Source organism: Oncorhynchus tshawytscha, linkage group LG13, assembly GCF_018296145.1.
Source record: "Oncorhynchus tshawytscha isolate Ot180627B linkage group LG13, Otsh_v2.0, whole genome shotgun sequence".
Lineage (NCBI taxonomy): Eukaryota > Metazoa > Chordata > Actinopteri > Salmoniformes > Salmonidae > Oncorhynchus > Oncorhynchus tshawytscha.
In genome coordinates this window covers 1,786,087-1,798,851 of record NC_056441.1, presented here as the reverse complement: position 1 = coordinate 1,798,851, position 12,765 = coordinate 1,786,087, and positions in this window count along the sequence as shown.

The window sequence follows — 12,765 nt, the reverse complement described above, 5'->3', positions numbered from 1 at the left end:
ATGTAACATAACATATCACATAGCATAACATAATATGACATATTACAACTTAACATAGCATAACATAGCATAATGTAACATAATGTAACATAGCACAACATAGCATAACATAATATGACATTACAACATAACATAGCATAACATAGCATAATGTAACATAACATAAAATATCACATAGCATAACATAGCATAATGTAACATAACATAACAACATAACATAGCATAACATAGCATAATGTAACATAACATAAAATATCACATAGCATAACATAGCATAATGTAACATAACATATCATATAATGTAGCATAGCATAGCATAACATATCATATCATAATGTAACATAGCATAACATAGCATTGCATAACATATCATAATGTAACATAGCGTAACATGGTATAGAATCAGCTTGATCCCCTCTGTCGAAGACGCTTGGATCTTCTTATTTTATATTTTCAGTGGTATTGTTAACAAACACGCCCCCATAAAGAAAATGAGAATTAAAAACAGGTTCAGCCTGGCAGAGTTACTCCACCTCAAGAATTCCATTTGGCGAAAGGCTCGGCACAGACATACTGACTGGCTGTCGTTCAGGCAAATGAGAAATAAGTGCACTCAGGCTATCTGGAAGGCCAAAGTTAGTTACTTTAAGGAGCAGTTCTCTCTCTGTAGGTCGAACCCCAAGAAGTTCTGGAAAACGGTTAAAGACCTGGAGAATAAACCCTCCTTCTCACAATTGCCCATGTCCCTTAATGTTGATGATGTGGTTGTTACTGACAAGAAGTGCATGGCTGAGTTCTTTAATTACCACATCATTAAGTCAGGATTCCTATTTGACTCAGCCATGCCTCCTTGCACGTCCAACATTTCCGCATCCCCCACCCCTTCTAATGCGACTATCCCTGATGCTTCTCCCTCTTTTTCCCCTGCCCAGCTACAAAGTTTCTCCCTGCAGGCAGTCACTGAGTCCGAGGTGCTAAAGCAGCTCCTGAAACTTGACCCTCAAAAAACATCTGGGTCAGATGGTTTAGACCCTTTCTTCTTTAAGGTTGCTGCCCCTATCATCGCCAAGCCTATCTCCAACCTTCTTAATCTGTTTCTCCTTCCTGGGGAGGTTCCCATTACTTGGAAGGCAGCCACGGTTCATTCTTTATTTAAAGGGGAGATCAAGCTGATCCTAACTGTTACAGGCCTATTTCTATTTTGCTCTGTTTATCAAAAGTTTTGGAAAACCTTGTCAAAAATCAACTGACTGGGTTTCTTGATGTCTATCATATTCTCTCGGGTATGCAATCTGGTTTCCGTTCAGGTTATGGCTGTGTCACCGCAACCTTAAAGGTCCTCAATGATGTCACCATTTGCCCTTGATTCTTAGCAATATTGTGCTGCTGTTTTTATTGACGTGGCCAAAGCTTTTGATACGGTAGACCATTCCATTCTTGTGGGCCGGCTAAAGAGTATTGGTGTCTCTGAGCGTTCTTTGGGCTGGTTTGCTAACGACCTCTCTCAAAGAGTGCAGTGTATAAAGTCAGAATATCTGCTGTCTCAGCCACTGCCTGTCACCAAGGGAGTACCCCAGGGCTCAATCCTAGACCCCACGCTCTTCTCAATTTACGTCAACAACACAGCTCAGGCAGTAGGAAACTGTCTCATCCATTTATATGCAGATGATACAGTCTTATACTCAGCTGCCTCCCCCCCGGATTTTGTGTTAAATGCTCTACAACAAAGCTTTCTTAGTGTCCAACAAGCTTTCTCTACCCTTAACCTTGTTCTGAACACCTCCAAAACAAAGGTCATGTGGTTTGGTAAGAAGAATGCCCCTCTCCCCACAGGTGTTATTACTACCTCTGAGGGTTTAGAGTTTGAGGTAGTCACCTCATACAAGTACTTGGGAGTATGGCTAGACGGTACACTGTCCTTCTCTCAGCACATATCAAAGCTGCAGGCTAAAGTTAAATCTAGGTTTGGATTCCTCTATCGTAATCGATCCTCTTTCACCCCAGCTGCCAAACTAACCCTGATTAGATAGATTACGGAGACATCGTTTATAGATCGTCAGGTAAGGATGCTCTCGAGCGGCTAGATGTTCTTTACATTCGGCCATCAGATGTACCACCAATGCTCCTTATTGGACACATCACACCACTGCACTCTATACTCCTCTGTAAACTGGTCATCTCTGTATACCTGTCGCAAGACCCACTGGTTGATGGTAATTTATAAAACCCTCTTAGGCCTCCCTCCTCCCGATCTGAGATACCTACTGCAGCCCTCATCCTCCACATACAACACCCGTTCTGCCAGTCACATGGTCCCCAAAGCACAAACATCCCTGGGTCGCTCCTCTTTTCAGTTCGCTGCAGCTAGTGACTGGAATGAGCTGCATCAAACACTCAAACTGGACATTTATCTCAATCTCTCCCTTAAAATATTCAATCGTGGACACTCTTACTGACAGTTGGGGTGATGTATCGTTGTCTCTACCTCCTTGCCCTTTGTGCTGTTGTCTGTGTTTGTATAGTGTTTTGTGTTGCTACCATGTTGTGTTGTTACCATGTTGTGTTGTTACCATGTTGTGTTGTTACCATGTTGTTGTGTTGTCATGTGTTGCTGCCTTGCTATGTTCTTGTCTCTTGTTGGGATGTGTGTTTTGTCCTATATTTATATTGTGTTTATTTTTTATATTTAATCCCAGGCCCCCGTCCCTGCAGGAGGTCTTTTGCCGTTTGGTAGGCCATCATTGTAAATAAGAATTTGTTCTTAAACTGACTTGCCTAGTTAAATAACGGTTAAATAAATAAAAATAACATAGCATAACATAATACATAATGTGAAAGAAGTCAGTGATTGGAGGATATATTGGCAGGCAACTTTCACTTTTAATTTAAGGGTAGCCATTTGATTCGCTCTTCAGTAGTCTTATTTTGCTTTATCTTGGCCAGGTCACAGTTGTAAATGAGAACTTGTTCTCAACTGGCCTACCTGGTTAAATAAAGGTGAAATAATAATAATTTTAAAAAGCCATTTGATTAACTGTTCAGTAGTCTTCCGGCTTGGGGGTAGAACCTGTTAGGGAGGCTTTTGTAACCAACACATGATGTTATTTTATGAATTTATTCATACCATTTAATCCTTTCATGAGATATAGTCCTGACAGAAATCAAGGATTGCTATCCAAGCCGGCTGGTCGTTTGTTCTATCGGTTCGGTTGCCTGGTACGCGACCCAGTCTTTTTTGTTCCAAACCTTTGGAGGCCGTCGTTCGTTCTAAATGTTCCATTCCATGATGGTTGACAATGTTCTTATCCGTTGCTATGGCTAACACAGTCACGTCAAACAGTGCAGCCAGAATAACAGCAAAGAAGCTGTGTTTTTGTTTGTTTAAGCTGTTTTCTAGGGATTTTTTGGGGGATACATCCATAACAATGAGCTAATGATGCGTGATTTCGCCTGACATAGAACATTTTCTCTCTCGCCAGGACACTAATTCAGAGGAGCTAGCCAACTAAACAAATAACACAATCACTTTTTACTCAATGTGTAATGACAGCAAACTAACTGCATTTTGTGTTTTCCATTTAAATGTCTTTATATACATACAAATTATGCTGATTCATGATTTCGACTGGCTAAGGAAAGCTGGCAGCCTGTCTGTCTCGTACCAACATGTTCTTTACTATGGAACAGCTGGAGATCAAATCTGAATATTGAAACAATGTTCCAAATGTCGGAGAGACAGACAGCAAGGTCAATACAAATCTCCGCTGTTGAAAACCAGTCTATTGGGGCGGCAGGGTAGCCTAGTGGTTAGAGCGTTGGACTAGTAACCGGAAGGTTGCAAGTTCAAATCCCCGAGCTGACAAGGTACAAATCTGTCGTTAACTCACTGTTCCTAGGCCGTCATTGAAAATAAGAATTTGTTCTTAACTGACTTGCCTAGTTAAATCAAGGTAAAATAAAAAATAAAAATATTCTCTAAGTGCTGCACTACTTTGGACAAGGGCCAATGGGGCTCCGGTCAAAAGTAGTGCACTATAAATGGAATAGGGCGCCATTTGTGATGCAAACCCTGTACTCTGTACTCTGCTCTAGTCCAAACAAGGATGAAGTGTAAAATCCATAGGGATTATGTGTTAATATGAGCAGCTAAGCATACCCTGTGCGTAATTTTCTCTGTCCAGTGGTCTCCCCAGAAGGTCAGTCATTCTCTGTCCAGTGGTCACCCCAGAAGGTCAGTCATTCTCTATCCAGTGGTCTCCCCAGAAGGTCAGTCATTCTCTGTCCAGTGGTCACCCCAGAAGGTCAGTCATTCTCTATCCAGTGGTCTCCCCAGAAGGTCAGTCATTCCCAGTTGTCAGAAGGTCATCCAGTGGTCTCCCCAGAAGGTCAGTCATTCTCTGCCCAGTTGTCAGAAGGTCAGTCATTCTCTGTCCAGTGGTCTCCCCAGAAGGTCAGTCATTCTCTGTCCAGTTGTCTCCCCAGAAGGTGAGTCATTCTCTGTCCAGTGGTCTCCCCAGAAGGTGAGTCATTCTCTGTCCAGTGGTCTCCCCAGAAGGTGAGTCATTCTCTGTCCAGCTGTCTCCCCAGAAGGTGAGTCATTCTCTGTCCAGTGGTCTCCCCAGAAGGTTGAGTCACCAAGCAGCTGACTGAGGTGTGTTTGTCATTTAGTGTAACAGGACTGATTGACGTGTCTGTTTGTCATGCAGTTTAACAGGACTAACTGACATTTAGGATTGTCATGTGGTTTAACAGGACTGACTGCCGTGTGTGCACTACTTTTGACCAGAGCCATACTAGATATTCGTAGACAACAGACAGTTGTAGTCAGTAGTAGTCAGTAGTAGTCAGTAGTAGACAGTAGTAGACAGTAGTAGTCAGTAGTAGACAGTAGTAGTCAGTAGTAGACAGTAGTAGACAGTAGTAGACAGTAGTAGACAGTAGTAGACAGTAGTAGACAGTAGTAGTCAGTAGTAGACAGTAGTAGACAGTAGTAGACAGTAGTAGACAGTAGTAGACAGTAGCAGACAGTAGCAGACAGTAGTAGTCAGAGTAGACAGTAGTAGTCAGTAGTAGACAGTAGTAGTCAGTAGTAGACCGTAGTAGACAGTAGCAGACAGTAGCAGACAGTAGTAGACAGTAGTAGATAGTAGTAGACAGTGATAGAGTAGTCGTAGTAGACAGTGAGTAGACAGTAGACAGTAGTAGACAGTAGTAGACAGTAGTAGACAGTCGAAGACAGTGATAGACAGTAGACAGTAGCAGACAGTAGTAGTCAGTAGTAGACAGTAGTAGTCAGTAGTAGACCGTAGTAGACAGTAGTAGACAGTAGCAGACAGTAGCAGACAGTAGTAGACAGTAGTAGACAGTCGAAGACAGTGATAGACAGTAGACAGTAGTAGATAGTAGTAGACAGTGGTACACAGTAGACAGTAGTAGACTGTAGGCAGTAGTAGTGTGGGTGGTCGTGTGAAGGTGTGGTATCGTCATGTGGGTCGTTGTGTGAAGGTGTGGTATCGTCATGTGGGTCGTTGTGTGAAGGTGTGGTATCGTCATGTGGGTGGTTGTGTGAAGGTGTGGTATCGTCATGTGGGTCGTTGTGTGAAGGTGTGGTATCGTCATGTGGGTCGTTGTGTGAAGGTGTGGTATCTTCATGTGGGTCGTTGTGTGAAGGTGTGGTATCGTCATGTGGGTGGTTGTGTGAAGGTGTGGTATCGTCATGTGGGTCGTTGTGTGAAGGTGTGGTATCGTCATGTGGGTCGTTAGGTGAAGGTGTAGTATCGTCATGTGGGTCGTTGTGTGAAGGTGTGGTATCGTCATGTGGGTCATTGTGTGAAGGTATGGTATCGTTGTGTGAAGGTATGGTATCGTTGTGTGAAGGTGTGGTATCGTCATGTGGGTCGTTGTGTGAAAGTGTGGTATCGTCATGTGGGTCGTTGTAATTAAAGCACCAGGAAACCTGCATTATTATTCATAACAGTCTGTTATAATGAAGGACGCAGTGATGTGTCATGCTCTGATATCAACTGTCTCTGGGGAGTGTGCTTGTATTTCTGTTTGAGCTTGACAGATATCCAGACACACATATACACATGGAGGCAGACACGAACACAGACACACATATACGCATGGACACAGGCACGAACACAGACACACATATACGCATGGAGGCAGACACGAACACAGACACACATATACACATGGAGGCAGACACGAACACAGACACACATATACACATGGAGGCAGACACAGAGACACACATATACACATGGACACAGACACGGACACAGACACACATATACACATGGACAGGCAGACACAGACACACAGACACACATATACACATGGACACAGACACACAGACACACATGGACACATGGACACAGACACACATGGACACATGGACACAGACACACATGGACACATGGACACAGACACGAACACAGACACACATATACACATGGAGGCAGACACGAACACAGACACACATATACACATGGAGGCAGACACGAACACAGACACACATATACACATGGAGGCAGACACGAACACAGACACACATATACACATGGACACAGGCACGAACACAGACACACAGACACACATATACACATATACACATGGACACAGGCACGAACACAGACACACATATACACATGGAGGCAGACACGAACACAGACACACATATACGCATGGACACAGGCACGAACACAGACACCCATATACGCATAGAGACAGGCATGAACACAGACACTCAAGGAGAGGGTAGTGGAGTCATGACAACAACACAAGAGTGTTTATATTCAAGGACAGGTAGGTTTCAGCTCTACCCTTGTCTTAACCACTAGGCATGTAACCAAAAGTTTGTTGGTTCGACTCCCTAAGCCGACTAGGTGAAAAATCTGTCAATGTGCCCTTGAGCAAGGAACTTAACTCTGATTGTTCAAGTATGTCGCTCTGGATAAGTCTGCTTAATGACACGTGTGTACTGTATGTGTACTGTATGTGTACTGTATGTGTACTGTGTGTACTGTGTGTGTACTGTATGTGTACTGTGTGTGTGTGTATGTGTACTGTGTGTGTGTGTGTGTGTGTGTAACTGTGTTACCTGTTGCCTGTGTGTGTGTGTGTGCCTGTGCCTGTTACCTGTTACCTGTTACCTGTACCTGTTGCCTATTACCTGTTACCTGTTACCAGTTACCTATTACCTGTTACCTGTTACCTGTGCCTGTGTGTGTGTTACCTGTTGCCTGTTACCTGTTACCTGTGTTACCTGTGTATTACCTGTTACTGTGTTACCTGTTGCCTATTACCTGTTACCTGTTACAGTATATTACCTGTTAACTGGCCTAACCTGTTGTTACCTGTTGCCTGTTACCTGTTGCCTATTACCTGTTGCCTGTTACCTGCCTATTACCTGTTGCCTATTACCTGTTGCCTATTACCTGTTGCCTGTTGCCTATTACCTGTTACCTGTTACCTGTTACCAGTTACCTGTACATAAATAATTAGCCTACATCTCAAAGCGTAGCTGGTATGTCCACATCGATGCTGACATGAGGGAGGCAGCAGAGAATGTAGCCAAACATTTAATTACATAAATATAGGCTAAACGCCAGTCATGAAGGACAATATATTGTAGGATAATTAACATTAACGTCTAAAAGCTTCTGTTCACATACTCGAGGCACAGTGGTCGCAACTGATAATGTAATAAAATGTCTAATGTAATAAATACCGATAATGTAATAAATATGCTGAACGCATAATGTAATAATACAAATAATCATCATTAAATTGAGTTGATTATGACATTATATTACATTATGAATTGAGTAAAAACAAATCATGAATACTGTAATAACTTTAGCCAATAATGTAATATTCACTATTTATTTTTATTTTCATGCATACCAAGTGTCATGCTTCAGTAATAGCCAAACCACATTCCTGAATTGCCCCCAATACACACCACCGATTCAGTGAATCCGTCAGTCAGTTGTTGAGTCTGTCTGCGTAAATGACAGAGAGTGTGTTTGTGTGTAGCACACAAGATGTTGTGATGCATCTCGTGCCTCATTGCAATAGTTCGAGGGAAGGTGCATGCCTCTCACTTACAGATCAATGCTGCTGGCTAGCTCTTGCGGTAAACGGGGGAGAAGCTCTGTGTGTAAGCCTTCCCTTGCCAGTAATCCTTCACCAAGGCCTCATGTTGGAAACGAATGGTAACTGGGCATCCCCGCGGGCCCAGGCTAACTTGGGAAGGGATCTTGGAGATGCAGTGCTCCCCAGAGATGCGGTGCGCAGAACCACGTTCTGTGTACACGCCCTGGCATCGGCAAACCACTGTGCCACTGCCTTGTGGGTAAATCTGGGAAGACAAAGGCTAGGAGGGCTCACCCTGAGAGAAAAGCAACGTGCTGGCGATGCTTGAAAGGCGGTCCTCCAGCAGACTGGAGCTTAGGCAGCCTCCTGCAGCTGTGGGGAGGTGATGGTCATCTTGGATTGTCTCCTTCCCACCAACAGTGAAGAAGTGATGTTTGGACAAGCACATCCCCCACGTGACTTTACATAATTTCAGCCTGTAGGTATCCATTACTGCTCTTCAGCTAGATTTCCTGTAGGTATCCATTACTGCTCTTCAGCTAGATTTCCTGTAGGTATCCATTACTGCTCTTCAGCTAGATTTCCTGTAGGTATCCATTACTGCTCTTCAGCTAGATGTCTTGTAGGTATCCATTACTGCTCTTCATCTAGATTTCCTGTAGGTATCCATTACTGCTCTTCATCTAGATTTCCTGTAGGTATCCATTATTGCTCTTCATCTATATTTCCTGTAGGGTCAGGACTGAATGTTCTGGAAGCACCTGGTCATGGTAATGGAGGCAGGACTGAATGTTCCGGAAGCACCTGGTCATGGTAATGGGGGCAGGACTGAATGATCTGGAAGCTCCTGGCCAGGCCCCTGCATGGTAGCGGCACAGGCCTATTGGTTGTCAGCAGCTGGGATTTGATTGGCAGCTTGTCTCGGCTGATGTCCCTGTACATCTGAGGAGCCCTATTTAGGAACCACACTGCTCACCCCAGCTGGGGAAAGGCCTAGAAAAGGTGGCATAAACACAGGCCACTCACTCTCCCGAATAGGCTACCGCACCTATTATGACAATCTGTTTGAGCGGTCGAAAAGTAAATAAGACTAAATATGTCCCTTTCGACATCAGGACTCTCTCGGCCCGAACGAAGGACTGCACTCATCGCAGCAGCGCTAAAGCGATATAATGTCAACATTGGAAGACCAATGGGACACCCCCCCAGAAGGGCAACATCTGCATGGAGCGGGCATTGTCGTAAAGGAAATGCCTCCTGACAAATCTCACAGAAACACCAACTGGCTTAGGCGGAAGGCATTCCCCTGATTGAAAAGCAGACAGTCTCTTATGCACCAACTCCACCCTCAGAACATGATGCAAAATATCACTTTTACAAGATGCTGGACGAGGCCCTCCACAGAGTAACCAAAAAGGACATTATCTTGTTATTGGGTGACTTCCACGATGAAGAGATTGTGAGATATGGAGTGATAGGACAGCACGGCGTTGGTCATATGCAAATGGATTGAGGTTGCTAAGCCTTTGTGCTGAACAAGAAGGCGTCATCACCAACACCATGTTCCAAATGAAAAACCTACGATCAAAGCATTGGCACCTCATAGACTACATTATTGTCAGGCTGTCTGAAATCAGAGCCATCTGCCGTGCTCATCTTCAGGTGTTAGGACTGTAGCCTTTCCTCTCAGACTTGTTACATTCACAGTGTTTTGTTTGGGCTTAATCAATGGTTTGCCATGTTATTCCTCACAGAACCTGGTTCTGCATCTGAGTAGTGGGTCACAGAAAAAGTAACACCGGCGTGTTTCTGACTCCTAACCCCTTTTAAACATTGTGTGTTTGAGCTACAGACTTCTGGATGGATTCGTGTAGCCACCGGACCCATGTAGTAGATGGTAGGATTTCTCAGATCTTCAGGCCTACTTTTAGTCTGTGGCTCCTCAGTGTGGGATTAGCTTCAGTCCAGTTCCCTCCAGAGCTCAGCGATCTCCTCTCTCCTTATTCCCTTACACTCGTATGAGTGAGGGAGGGGGGAGACTAGAGCCCTCTTATCTGCTAACACAAGCCAGATGCCTCTGGAACATGGTCAAAGACGAAAAGTTATCCTCTACATTTTCAGGAGTAAATATTTTCTCCAGTGTTGAAGGTAACTGGAACCAGCCGCTGCTGGCTGAGAGAAGAGACAAGCTGCGTCCCAAATGGCACTAATTCCTACATAGACCAGAGCTGGTCAAAAGTAGTGCACTATGTAGGCAATAGGGTGCCATGAGAAGAGACATTCTCCTGCTGGGGTTCTGAGGGGTGTGAGGAGAGAAGAAAAAGAAGGCAATAAAACACTCATGATGAAAGAATGAAGCTAGCTGATAGGCCAGACCACCGTGCTCGCTGCTCACCGCTCCTCACAGCCTCATCCAGCAGGGTTTTTCCATCACCCACCCACTCACTGGTGAAACAGAAAGTCTACTGTACGGTTTTATCTGATCTTGTAGACACTTTAAGCTCCCTGGTTTACGATCAATGTAACGTTACCAACATGTGGAGTCATATTAAATTATACCGAACATTGTAAAGATAAATGAGGACAACAGCCATAGAGTGTTTTTCAATAGAAAGGGCTCCTATGAACTAATCTACCTGCAGATGTTCACTTAAACAGTTACAGTAACAGTCAAATTTTGGACACACGTACTCACTCAATTTGTTTTTATTTTTTACTATTTTCTAAATTGTAGAACAACAGTGAAGACATCAAAACTATGAAATAACACATATGAAATCATGTAGTAACCAAAAAAAGTGTAAAACAAATACAAAATATATTTTATATTTGAGATTCTTCAAAGTAGCCACCCTTTGCCTTGGTGACAGCTTTGCACACTCTTGGCATTCTCTCAATCAGCTTCATGAGGTAGTCACCTGGAATGCATTTCAATTAACAGGTGTGCCTTGTTAAAAGTTACTTTGTGGAATTCCTTTCCTCCTTAAAACTTCTTGGCGCACCCATAGTAAGTTTTAAGTTCCTCGGCATACACATCACAGACAAACTGAATTGGTCCACTCACACAGACAGCATCGTGAAGAAGGCGCAGCAGCGCCTCTTCAACCTCAGGAGGCTGAAGAAATTCGGCTTGTCACCAAAAGTACTCACAAACTTCTACAGATGCACAATCGAGAGCATCCTGGCGGGCTGTATCACCGCCTGGTACGGCAACTGCTCCGCCCACAACCGTAAGGCTCTCCAGAGGGTAGTGAGGTCTGCACAACGCATCACCAGGGGCAAACTACCTGCCCTCCAGGACACCTACACCACCCGATGTTACAGGAAGGCCATAAAGATCATCAAGGACAACAACCACCTGAGCCACTGCCTGTTCACCCCGCTATCATCCAGAAGGCGAGGTCAGTACAGGTGCATCAAAGCTGGGACCGAGAGACTGAAAAACAGCTTCTATCTCAAGATCAGACTGTTAAACAGCCACCACTAACATTGAGTGGCTGCTGCCAACACACTGACTCAACTCCAGCCACTTTAATCATGGGAATTGATGGGAAATGATGTAAAATATATCACTAGCCACTTTAAACAATGCTACCCTATATAATGTTTACATACCCTACAGGATTCATCTCATATGTATATGTATATACTGTACTCTATATCATCTACTGCATCCTTATGTAATACATGTATCACTAGCCACTTTAACTATGCCACTTGGTTTACATACTTATCTCATATGTATATACTGTACTCGATACCATCTACTGTATCTTGCCTATGCTGCTCTGTACCATCACTCATTCATATATCCTTATGTACATATTCTTTATCCCCTTACACTGTGTATAAGACAGTAGTTTTTTTGGGAATTGCTAGTTAGATTACTTGTTGGATTATTACTGCATTGTCGGAACTAGAAGCACAAGCATTTCGCTACACTCGCATTAACATCTGCTAACCATGTGTATGTGACAAATAAAATTTGATTTGATTTGATCCCATTAGCAGGATTTTTGTCAACAACCGCTGAATTGCAGAGTGCCAAATTCAAATTAAATTACAAAAAATATTTAATCTTCATGAAATCACAAGTGCAATATAGCAAAACACAGTTTAGCTTGTTGTTAATCCACCTGGCGTGTCAGATTTCAAAAAACCTTTTCGGTGAAAGCTATCCAGGCATTTGTTAGGACATCTCTCTCAGCAGACAAAACATTACAAACAGCTAGCAGCAAAATAGATTGGTCCCGAAAGTCAGAAAATCAATAAAATGAATCGCTTACCTTTGATCTTTCAGATATTTGCACTCACGAGACCCAGTTACACAATAAATGATCATTTTGTTCCATAAAGATTATTTAAAATCCAAAAACCTCCATTTGGTTGGCGTGTTATGTTCAGAAATCCACAGGCTCGAGCGGTCACGACGGGTCAGACGAAAATTCCAAATAGTGTCCGTAAAGTTTGTAGAAACATGTCAAACGTTTTTTATAATCAATCCTCAGGTTGTTTTTACAATGAATAATCGATAATATTTCAACCGGACCGTAACTTTTTCAATAGGAGAGAGAGAGAAAATGCTCCAAGCTGCTCGCGCATGCAAAACTCTACTGGCAACCAGCCATCCACTGACGCAATGTGATCTTTCTCCAGAATAAA